General features: G+C 33.9%; 1 protein-coding gene across 17 annotated transcripts in view; it reads right to left on the reverse strand.

Annotated features, from left to right (window-relative positions):
- PEAK1 (pseudopodium enriched atypical kinase 1) overlaps positions 1 to 13,171 on the reverse strand; it is a 292,180-nt gene that overhangs the window by 141,459 nt on the left and 137,550 nt on the right. For 13 of the 17 annotated variants that reach the window (XM_033440139.2, XM_033440132.2, XM_049706602.1 and 10 more), the window contains one exon: positions 1,859 to 2,022. The exons of the other annotated variants lie outside the window; for them this stretch is intronic. The gene's annotated coding sequence lies outside the window, so the exon portion shown is untranslated. The remainder of the gene's footprint in view (positions 1 to 1,858; positions 2,023 to 13,171) is intronic. 17 annotated transcript variants of the gene reach the window in all.

Raw genomic sequence — 13,171 nt, forward strand, 5'->3', positions numbered from 1 at the left:
TCTTTTGTTTTATTTTGTAGAGAGGTCAAGTTCTAATTTAATCTGTTCCTTGTTAATATTATGAGACTAAAAACAAATTTGGTAGTTAAAAAAAGTGGAAATTAATGATTAAAAAAATCCACTGCCTATGGATTTCAATGATCCTATCCATGGTTACCAAAAATCACTGAGAGATGAATTTAAATAGAATTAAGAGTTTGATAAGGAGTGGTAAAAGTATCATGATAAAAATTTTGATAATGTTGTTTGTTTTTGGTTCATTAATGAACCTGTGGTTATATGAGATTATAGAATCAAATATAATCAAACGGGTAAAGAAAACTCAGATCATTAATGGAGAAGACAGAGACGTTTGGTGACTTTCTTTTTTTCTTTTCTTTTTTTTTTGGCCACACCACGTGGCTTGTGGGATCTTAGTTCCCTGATCAGGGATCGAACCCAGGCCCAGGGCAGTGAAAGCGCAGAGTCCTAACCACTGGACTGCCAGGGAATTCCCCAGGGACTTTCTGCGTATTATCTTGCTTGTATGAGTGAACATTCAGCACTTAAATTTCTGCTGTGTTTCAAAAGTTACTTTCTCCAATTTTAATTTTTTAATGGTTCAGGACTAGAAAGAATTTGCTGGACATTTTTAAAAGGCCACATGCTGGTACATGGTTGGTAGTGAAAAGAACATGGAAAGTTCTAATTATGCCATAAGTAGAAGTTTAACCAATAATTGGATAATTTTTTTAAAAAAATCAAGGTATTTTCTATCCAGGTTAATGTTAACACAGGGAAGAGTGATTAGAACATTCATTCCTTACATACTACTTATCCTGGGTTACACTTGCCAATTTAAATCATTTGCTTGAAATAATAGGTCCTGCATTCCTTAGAATCATTTGGACTAGTAATGGATACTGTATTTGACTGATTTTTCACATGCCCTGATTTCACAGCAAGGACCCAGTTGTACTCAATTACACCCACTCACTACCAAGACACACTGACTCAAGCAAACAAATGATTATACCTCAAAATCAAATTAATAGACTTCCAATGAATAAAAGTTCTAATTCTTCACTAGGATGTGATTAAAAAATTGTAAACATTTGAGTCTTTACAAAACATGTACTGAAACAATTTTGGCCTAAGATCAAGGAGATTTAAGAAGACTGACAAAGAATCTTTAAGTCTTTCTATAATTGCTTTCCACTCTACTTAAAATATAACAGTCACTGCAATTTCATAATAAGAAATAATTTTATAATCTTTTCAAATTTCTCTCTCCTTTTCTATTTTGGATCCTTGTGTCTTTTTTTTTTTTAATGACATAAAGACTTAAAACCTTGTATCTTTTATAAACTTAAATTCCTAAGAAACAGGGGCAGAGGATAAAATAAAGATTAAATTAAAATAAGATGTCAGATATGAAAGGAAAAAGATCAAGAGACCAGATGTCACATAAGGAAACTAAAAAATAATATGAAAACAAAACTAAAAACCATTTGCATGTGTGATAGGATACCACCATTTACGTTGCCTGGGTTATTTCTATGAAAGGAAAAAATATCTGGTAAAGGACGGACCTATAAGTATACTAGTATTATGCCATATTCTTACTCAAATAAGCTTACCTGTTTCTGTGTTAAGAAGTTCATAACCTGGGAAAAAAGCAACATTCTTTTGGCTAATATCAGGGGTCAAGCATTAAGAGGCAAAATAAAATCCTGACTATGCTAAATAAGTTACAAAATTATCCGCTCTATCTACACTTTGGTATTTGTAAGGTAAATATTTAAACTTAAAAAAAAACCCTTTCAAGTCATCTAAAGTTCTTGGTGGAAATGTAACATGATATGATAAATCTGGTTACCATTTAAATTTGAAGTACTTCATCCATTTTGGTGACAAAGGCGGTTTTAGCAGCTATCATTACATTCATTTAAATTTCAAAGTGCTTTGGGTCCTTCCAAGATGAACGTCCTTTCTTCCTTGCCTCTCATTCCTTAACTTATTTTCTGAAGATAGCAATGTTTACTGCAAGAGAACAACAAAAAATAGAGCTAAACTGGAGAAGTAAACTAGTTTTAAATATATTGGACATTTTCTTTCCTTTAGGATATTCTTAATTTCACACTCACTCAACCGTTAAAATTAGACTTATTCATTTAAGAAGTAACTTCCTTACTTAGGAAGAGACATGGATAGAATCTTACACACTCAAGAACTATCCATGCCATACCTAAGAACCAAGTAACTTATAGGAATCAAACTAGCTAGCACTGATGCACTTGAGGCTTTCTAAGACTTCATCTGATTGTTCTTGTATATTTCATATTTTGGCTAGAAATATAAAAATAAGAAACATTAAACTCTATTTCACCTTTATAAAAATCCAATTCTAACAGTCACAATTTCCAACTTTGATATAGCCTCTGTTAAATATGAAAGTAGACATCTCCAATTGCAAAAGTTTCTCTAGCCACTTTGTAGTTTTACTTTAGGCTTAAGTATAAAATATATTTATAATTTGGTATACAAAACATCAATTTGCAGAGACATGGATGGATCTAGAGACTGTCATACAGAGTGAAGTAAGTCAGAAAGAGAAAAGCAAATATCGAATATTAACACATATATGTGGAATCTAGAAAAATGGTAAAGATGAACCTATTTGCAAAGCAGAAATAGAGACATAGATGTAGAGAACAAACATACGGGCACCAAGGGAGGAAGGGGGGGTGGGATGTTGGGAGACTGGGATTGAGATATATACACTACTATGTATAAAATAGATAACTAATGAGAACCTACTATATAGCACAGGGAACTCTACTTAATGCTCTGTGGTGACCTAAATGGAAAGGAAATCCAAAAAGGAGGGGATATATGTATAGTTATAGCTGATTCACTTTGCTGTACAGCAGAAAGTAACACAACACAGTAAAGCAACTATACTCCAATAAAAAAAGTTTAAATTAATAACTTCCTATTTCTGACTCTTGAGCACCAATTACATGCATGTTTAATTGGCCCAACCCCTAATTTATTTTCTCTATAACACCAAATACAAGGAAAATAATTGGAAAAGTTAAGAAGAAAGAAAAAGATAATGTGATCACTTTTTTTTTAACTTTTTAATATGGGAATTTTCAAATACATATACAAAAGTAAAGAGAATGATGAACCCACATACCCATCACCCAACTTTAACAGTTATCAACATTTTGCCATTCATCTTCATCTGTCCCTCACCTCAATTCATTCTCTCTCCTGGAATTATTTTTGTTGTTGTTGTTAGTTTCTGCTTTATAACAAAGTGAATCAGCTATACATATACATACGTTCCCATAACTCCTCCCTCTTGCGCCTCCCTCCCACCCTCCCTATCCCACCCCTCTAGGTGGTCACAAAGCACGGAGCTGATCTCCCTGTGCTATGCAGCTGCTGCCCACTAGCTATCTATTTTCATTTGGTAGCGTATATGTGTCCATGCCACTCTCTCACTTCGTCCCAGTTTACCCTTGTCCCTCCCCGTGTCCTCAAGTCCATTCTCTACATCTGCGTCTTTATTCCTGTCCTGTCCCGAAATTCTTCAGAACCACTTTTTTTTTTTTTTTTAGATTCTATATATATGTGTTAGCATACAGTATTTGTTTTTCTCTTTCTGACTTACTTCACTCTCTATCACAGACTCTAGGCCTATCCACCTCACTACAAATAACAATTTTGATTCTTTTTATGGCTGAGTAATATTCCATTGTATATATGTGCCACATCTTCTTTATCCATTCATCTGTCGATGGACACTTAGGTTGCTTCCATGTCCTGGCTATTGTTAAATAGAGCTGCAATGAACATTGTGGTACATGACTCTTTGAATTACGGTCTTCAATGTGATCACTTTTAAATGATTCATGACTGTGCTTACATACTGTAGAACTGAACCTCTCAATAAATTTTAAGAAACAAAAAAGCATTTTAAAAAGGACGTTTTTGTTTGTGCAACATCAAACAATATCTAACTCTGACACAGCTGGGTTATTAATGATGAAAACAATACCCAATGTTCTTACAGTGCTTAAATCCACCACTTCATGTGGTACATAACAATGATGAGCAGCATGCAGGAGAAATATTACCAAGAAAAAATATATATATATCACCAATATATAGATGAAATGATGATGCCCAGTATCACATAAAGAGTGGCAAAATTAGTCTTCTTTCCATTGTAAGTCTTTAAAGAAGAAAAATGCAATTAATGCTTATTTTATTTTGAAATTTGAATATGAAAAGAAATTGAACTTATGGATATACAAATACAGATAACCTAGAAAAGTACTGATAGAGAAGTGAAGTGATTTCCCATGGGTAAGTGTTGGTTAGTGGAAAAACTGAAATGAGAACATATATCTCCTTACTCTTTCCTAATGCAGGGATTGATTATCCTTCCATAATCCACCCTGCATTCCTTTCCTCTCAGTCCCCAAAATAGTCTTTTTCTGAATGCTTTATTCTGATGTGTTTGGTAGAACTCAAACTCCAAGTCTGAAATATCACCTCAACAACTTCCCATGTCAGCTATTACTTTCCACTAGGCTCTATGGAGTCTCCTCTACACATATGAACTTAGTGATCAAAGATATGAAAGGAAAGACATATGCAGATTTTGAGGCTGCCTACTCTGTGCCTCCCTCCTTCCTAGGGATGCTCACCAATGAATTCCAGAACAACTGGCATGACTTGAACAGGGTTGTAGGTTAGATGGTAGTAACCTATCAACATTGAATTCCTGATTGTGATTATTTTATCCTGGTTATGTGGCAGAATGTCTTTGTAGGAAATGTACTCTAAAGAATTCAGAGGTGATGCAGTATAATGTCAGCAACTTACACTCAAGTGATTTAGGAAAAATTATCTGTACTATTCTTACAATTTGTATATAAGTTTGAAATTATTATAATATAAAAGGAAAAAAGCAATTAAATATATCAGTACATCTGTCACATTTCCAAAATGTCTTCTGTGGAAGTCTAATACAGCTAAATGCTTAAAGAAAAAGTAGTTCTACAGTGAAATAAATTTGGGTAAAGTTACTCACTGTATTCTTTCTTGGTGACTCACAATACATGTGAGCCTATCAAATATTCCTACAGATCATGCATTAGACATACGTTCAATTATCCATCCTTCCAGCCACATATAAATTACATACTTAAGGCCTACTATATGAAAGGAAATGTTCTGAGTAGTACAGATAGACAGATAATAGGGAAGGCAAGATCTCTCACCTCAGAGAGCTTACTGTTTTAATACAGAAAGAGACAAATAAATAAATAAACTAATTTCAGATGGTGATAAGTGCTTTGAAGAAAATAAAACTGGATGTTAGAGACTGGGAAGGTGGAGGTGCTGTTTTAGACAGTGTATCAAGGAAGGCCCTCTGAAGAGATGATGTTCAAGTTGAAATGAGCCAGAAATGGAAAAGTTTAGGGGAAGCATCTTCCAGACATAGGGAGGGCATACATGTCATTAAGATAGGAATAAGCTTATAATACTCATGGGGAAAAGTTTCTAAATTATCAAAATAATGAAATTTGTGTAAAAAATTTCTAAAAAATTCGTAACTTTTTTTAAAGTAACTAGGCAAATTCTCTTTGGATGATGATTTTCTATTACTTCATAGCTTCTTTCAGAACCAATCCTTATTTTTATTTTATATTTGAAAACAAAGGTTATTCTCTCTCTGCATGTAAAAAGAAATAAATTGCCTGGTTTTTTTTTTTGGTTTTTTTGTTTTCTGTTTGTTTTTTTCCTGGATGGTGTACTAGTGTGTTGGGAAAACATCATGAAGACATGTAGGCAGAAAAAGTATCCCCTGAATGAATGACTATATGCAGCTATGTTACTACCCACTCACTGAGGCAACAGCAGCGTATACCTAAATTCAAGCCCTCTCTTCTAGAACTCCCACAGCACTGGATTTTGCGTATTGCCAAAGAACAACTTCAATTATATACCTTAAGGAAGGAAAATACACTTATGATTAGAGAATACAAACTACATAATCATTCAAGTGTGGCTCGAGTTAACTGTGTGAACATAACACCAAACAAAGTCATAGACTGTATATATCGACACTGCTCTACATATTAGACAAATTCTGAGTATTCTAAGAGGGGCCTGACTAGTATGCTAAGCTACAACAGGTAGAAAAAGAGAATATGCTTTGAAATGTGTTTTGTGTTCTAACTGGCTAACAGGGTTATGTGGAAGACAATACAGAAGCAAAGATGATGAAGAGAAGAGGCTGTATTCTCAAAATTGTGAACTAAGAAGAAAAATCCCTAGATCCTGTAAGTGGGGACAGCATGAAGTTAAAAATGACACAATGCTGGTGCGGGGGGCGGGGCAGTTTGTTTATGAGTACCAGGGCAACTTCATCACAAAATAAATAAATTTAGGATACATATATGCCAATTTTTAAACGTTAATAAGATAGCCATACTGAAACAAAATAGGAAGGAAGGAATTTAACCTTGCATAATTAAAAAGAGAAAAGGTGCCAGTTTGAGAGTAAGATAAACTGGACATTAGCCCCAATTCCCCATTAAATGAGGAACCTCTGATATAACCTTTGACATTTTAAAATCTATCAAAGCCCTATAGGCTCAGTACTGTGTGATCTTATTTACTTTGCTATTTAATTTAATAGTAGGGAACTATTTATTTAGTTCCCTAAGTAAAAGCATTACTTAGAATGAAAACACAACAGTCCGACAGGAATCCTACCGCTTACTTGGGAGCTTTTTATTCACATAGAGCAGGGACTGTCAAACTGTGACCCAGGGGCCAAGTCTGACCAGCCACCTGTTTATGTATGACCTGCAAGGTAAGAATGTAGTTTTTACATTTTTAAATAGCAGGAAAAAAAGATCAAAAGAAGAAAAATATTTTGAGGCATAAAAATCATATGAAACTCAAATTTCATTTTTATAGATAAAGTTTTATCAGAACACAGCTAGCACATTTAAAAATGTATCATCTAAGGGGCTTCCCTTGTGGCGCAGTGGTTGAGAGTCCGCCTGCCGATGCAGGGGACACGGGTTTGTGCCCTGGTCCGGGAAGATCCCACATGCCGCAGAGCGGCTAGGCCCGTGAGCCATGGCCGCTGAGCCTGCGCGTCCGGAGCCTGTGCTCCACAATGGGAGAGGCCATAACAGTGAGAGGCCCACGTACCGCAAAAAAAAAAAAAAAAAAATCACCTAAGGCTGCTTTTGTACTACGAAGAATTAGCTGAGTGGGTGCAACAAGGGCTGTATGGCCCACGAAGTCTAAAATATACACTATCTGGCCCTTTCCAGATAACATTTGCCGGTTCCTGATATAAAGTACATATACTCACATGGTTATGCTCTAAAATGATAGGACTTATATTTTAACACTAGATCAAATGGTTCATTTTTTCCTTATCTCCAAGTATTTCATTCCAAGTTTTTCATGTTTCTAATGAAATATTAAATAATAATTTTATATTTAAAATGACTATTCCATAATATTGAGAGAATTTTTGTACACTCGAAAATCCATTTTCCTGATTTGTGAGATTTCTCAGGTATGATAAATTATTTTCTTTGGGTCAGCTTCTGATTTAAAGTTTGTAATGGGCTCCCTGAATTGAAAAATAAATAATAGTTCCTACAGTCGATACAAGATCTTTATAACAATACCGAGGAAAAAGTGAATAAATGGTTAAAAGTTATGTAAAAAATAATAACTGCTTGAGAGCTTCACAATTTTGTAAAAGTGTTAGTATTAAAACTCATTCTAGAATGATTCAACTTCTGCTTCTGAGGGCATGAGGGGGTAAAAAGTTCAGAGTAATCCTCTCACTGCAAACAACTAGAACACCGTATAAAATATAGGAGAGGACTATTTTCAGACACTAGCAGTGCAGGACTGTGATCCCTGAGAAAAGGGAAACAAATAAGGTGAGCCCTACCATCACCCAAGGCTCTCAGCCAGGAAGCAATTTACTACTCCAGTACAGGAGGAAGAACCCAAATAGAGTCTGGCAATCTTGTTGACGTGAGGAGATGGAGAAAAAAGTACAAGGAGGCCAAGGTAGCTAGAATTTATGGGGTAGAGTTCCAGAGAAGCAGTGAAAGTGTTCCAGCAGTTTAAATGAAGGTTCCCTTGAGTATTTAGCTAAATAAAAACCTGTACATGAGAAGGGTAAATTTCTTGAGACCAGCCAAGAAGAACTTCTAAGGAAAAACGTTACCAGGGAGTTCTAAGACAAAGGATTCACAGAGCTGATATGGGGCCAATATTTCAACAAGTTCCCTCCAGCAGGAGGGGAAAAACCTCACTGAATATACAAGGCTATCAGTAATGACCCCAGAAGGGCCACATGCAGAAGCAGGGGAAAAGTAGCCCTAAAATAAAAGTTCCTCTAGACCCTCCTGAAAGGTGCTTGGAAGCCTAGAAAGCCTAGAAAGGATCAAACTAATATGCAATTTAAAATGCCTATTAGGAAAAAGTCCAATACACTTTAAAGAAATACTACAAAATCAAGAACTCAACATGTAAAATTCACAAATACCTGACATTCAATTAAAAATTACTGGACATACAAAGAAGTAGGAAAATGTGGCCCATAACCAGAAAAGTATCTGTCAACACAGAGAGACCCAGAAATGACAGACATGGTGGAATTAACAGGCAAAGACATTGAAAGGGTGTTATAAATATGCTCCATATAAATGAAAACAGGAATACAGGGAAGAGAGAAATGGAGAATTTTCAAAAAGACCCAAATAGAACTTCTAGAGATAAAATATATATATAATATCTGAAGTGAAAATTTCACTGGATGAGATAAGCACTGCAGAAAAAAAGAAATCAGTGAACTTGAAGACACAGCAATAAAATCTAGCCAAAATGAAGTTCAGAGAGAAAAAGATGACTGTGAGACAAAGGAAGAATACTGTTATAAATGTACTACATTATATGAGATGGTATAAAATTATTTGATAGTAGAATGCAATAACAGGCATATTATAAATCCTAGAGCAACCACTAAAATAAGTAAATAAAAAGGTAGAAAAAAGAATAAGCCAATAAAAGAAAAAAACAATAGAGAAGATTAAATGGAATTCAAAGTAAAATTAATTCAAAGGAATGGTTAATAGAAAAAGAACAGCAAAGATGGTAGATATAAACCTAACCACATTAATATATACATTAAATGTAAATTATCTAAATACTCCAATTAAAAGACAGATTAAAAAAGCAAAACCAAATATATGTTATGAGAATCTCACACTAAAATAAGGAAATAGTTAAAAAATAAAAGGATAGAAGATATACCATGCAAACCAAAATCTTAAGAAATAGCCACATTTATATCAGAGAAGACAGAAGACAAAAGAAAAATAGTATCAGAGATGATGAGGGATATTTCATAATGATCAAGGGATCACTTCGTTTGGAAGATGGAATAATTCTAAATGTATATGTACATAATACCAGAACTACAAAATACATTAAACAAAAACTGACAGAACTGAGGGGAGAAACAAACAAGCACCCAAAACAGTTGGAGACATCAACACTCCTCCCTCAGTACCTGAAAAGAACAGGTACACTGAAAGTCCAGCAAAGATAAAGAAGACTCGAACAGCACTATCAACTGAATTGATGTTTATAGAACATTTCAACCAACAACAGCAAAATATAAACTTTTATACTGCCCATGAAACACTCACCAAGATAGCCCATCTACTGAACCAGGAATAAGTCTTAACAAATTTAAAAAAATTGAAACTACACATAGTATATTATATTCCCTTAGCACAGTGGGATTAAATCAGAAATCAAAACCAAAATGATACTTGTAAAATTCCCATTTAGAAATTTAACATCTTCTAAAATAACCTAAGTGCCAGAAATCACAAGGGAAATTAGAAAATACTTTGAAATGAATGAAAATGAAACCTAGCCTATCAAAATTTTTGATGCAGCTAACAAGATGCTTTGTGGAAATTTACAGTTTTCTATGCATATATTAGGCAGAAAAGACCTAAAATCAATTATCTAAGCTACCATGGTAAGAGGCTACAAATTAAACCAAATAAGCAGATAGTTACAAATTAACAAAGAATAGAAACCAATGAAATAGATAACTGAAAAACAGAGAAATATCAATGAAACCAAAAACAGGTTCTTGAAAAAAAAAAAATAGTGTAATTGACAGACCTCTAACTAGACTGAATGAGAAAAGACAGAAATCAGCAATATTAGGAACAAAAGGGGAAACATTACTAAAGAGTCTACAAATATTAAAAGAACAAGAGACCATTTATGAATGATTTTTTTTAAATTAAGTTATTTATTTATTTTTGGCTGTGTTGGGTCTTCGTTGCTGTGCACAGGCTTTCTCTAGCTGCGGTGAGTGAGGGCTACTCTTCGTTGCAGTACACGGGCTTCTCATTGCGGTGGCTTCTCTAGTTGTGGAGCACGGGCTCTAGGCACGCGGACTTCAGTAGTTGTGGCTCATGGGCTCAGTAGTTGTGGCTCACGAGCTCCAGAGCTCAGGCTCAGTAGTTGTGGTGCACGGGCTTAGCTGCTCCGTGGCATGTGGGATCTTCCCGGACCAGGGCTCGAACCCGTGTCCCCTGCATTGGCAGGTGGATTCTTAACCACTGCGCCACCAGGGAAGTCCCTATGAATGCTTTTATCTCAATAAATTTGACAACTATGATGAAATGAACAAATTCCTTAAAAGACACATTACCATAATGACTCAGGAAATAATACATAACCCAAATAACACTGTATCTATTAAAGAAATTGAATTTGTAATTTAAAATATTCCCACAAAGTAAACTCCAGTCCCCAATGCTTCATTGTAAATCCTATCTAACATATAAAGACAGAAGTAATACAAATCCTACATAAATTCTCCCAGAAAGTAGAGGAGGACACATTTCTCAACTGATTTTATAGGGCCAGCATTAGATTGATTCCAAAACCAGAAAAAGACATTATGAGAAAACTACACACCAATATCTCTCATAAACATACTTTCAAAAATCTTCAACAAAATAGAAAAATCAAATTCAGCAATATATAAGAAGAAATACAAGGTTGATTTTACATTTTAAAAAATCAATGTTATTAACTATATTAACAGAATAGAGGAGAAAAACAATATAATCCTCTCAATAGAGAAAAAATATTTAATAAATTTCAACACATATTCATAATAGAAACTCCAGAAAACTCAGAATGGAAAAGAACTACCATTTGATAAAGGGCATCTGTAAAATACTGACATAATAATAAATAATAAATGTTCTGTTCAACATTATACTGGAGATCACAGCTATACGGAGGCACAAAAGAGAAATGAAAAGCATAAAGATGGGAAAGGAAGAAGTTAAAATGTCTTTATTTACAGGAGACAAAATTATTTGCATAGGAAATTCTAAGGCGTATACAAACTATATAGTGATTTCAGCAAGACTGTAGAACTTGTGTTCAATATACATATATCCATTGTATTTCTATATCAACAAACAACTAGAAATTTAAAAATTTTTAAATGCCATTATAATAGCATTAAACAAAATTAAATACCTGAGTTTATCCCTAACAAAATATGTGTAAGACCTATAAAATGAAAGCTACAAAACAAAGCTAAGACAAATTACAGAAAACTGAAATAAATAAAAATATATAACATAGTCATGAATTGGAAGATTCAAAATTGTTAATATGGCAATTCTTCGCAAATTCATCTACACATTCAATTCAATCTAAATCAAAATCCCAGTTTTTTTTTGTAGAAATGTACAAGCTGATTCTAAAATGTATATGAATATCCAAATGAACAGAATAATTAAAATAATTTTGAAAATGAAGAACAAAGTAGGAATACTTACAATACCTGATTTCTGGAGTTAACATTAACTTACAGCAATCCATATAGTTTGGTAATAGCCTAATGATAACATAGAAAACTGGAACTGAACAGAGAATCCAAAAATAGACTATAAAATACTTGGTCAATTAATTTTTAAAAGTGCCATGGTAACTCAATGCAGAAAGAAAATATTTTCAACAAGTATTGCTGAAACAACTGGATATTCATATGGAATAAAAATGAATTTTGCTTTTATATGACAGGATTTTGTATATGTAAAAATACTAAATGAAAATACATCATAAACCTAAGAGCACAATGTAAAACTATAAAGCTTCAAGAAGAAAACAGGGAAAAGTTTTTATGACTTTAGGATAGACAAAGATTCAAAAGCATGAACCATAAAAAAAAAAGAAATATAGAAACAGTCACCTGATAAACCATACTTTATCAAATTAAAAACTTCTGCTGTCTTAAAAACATCATTATAGGGACTTTCCTGGTGGTCCAGTGGGTAAGACTCCACGCTCCCAATGCAGGGGGCCTGGGTTCCATCCTTGGTCAGGGAACTAGATCCTGCATGCATGCCACAACTAAGAGTCCACATGCCACAACTAAGAAACCCACATGCTGCAACTAAAGATCCTGCATGCCGCAACTAAGACCCAGCACAGTCTAAATAAATAAATAAATAATTTTTTTAAAAAGTCAACGAACAAAAATAATTGCATTTCAAAAAAATCATTATAAAAATTAAGTGGCCAATAATTACATTAAATGATTAAAACCACAAGATACCATTTCACACTCATTAAATGGCTAAATTTAGAAAGACTGACAATTCTAAATATTGGTGAGGACGTACAGCTGTGGTGCCTAAATACTGGTGAGGCTGTAGAGCTGCATTGATTCACCTTCTAATACAGCAGCCATTAGCCACATGTAGCCATTTAAATTTAAATTGATAAACTGAATAAAATAAAAAATTCACTTCCTCAGATGTACTAGCCATATTTCACCTGCTCAACAGCCACATGTGGCTAGTGGTTACAGTATTAGACAGTGCTGATATAGAACATTTTCATTATTGCAGAAAGTTCTATAGGATAACATTAATTTAGAACATCTAAAATGTTCACACATTGCTGGTAGGTATGTAAAATTTTACCACCACTTTAAAAAAGTTTGACACCTTCTTTGAAAGTTGAACAAAACTTACCATATAACCCAACAATTCCACTCCTAGGTATTTAC

This window comes from Orcinus orca, chromosome 2 (genome assembly GCF_937001465.1).
Source record: "Orcinus orca chromosome 2, mOrcOrc1.1, whole genome shotgun sequence".
NCBI lineage: Eukaryota > Metazoa > Chordata > Mammalia > Artiodactyla > Delphinidae > Orcinus > Orcinus orca.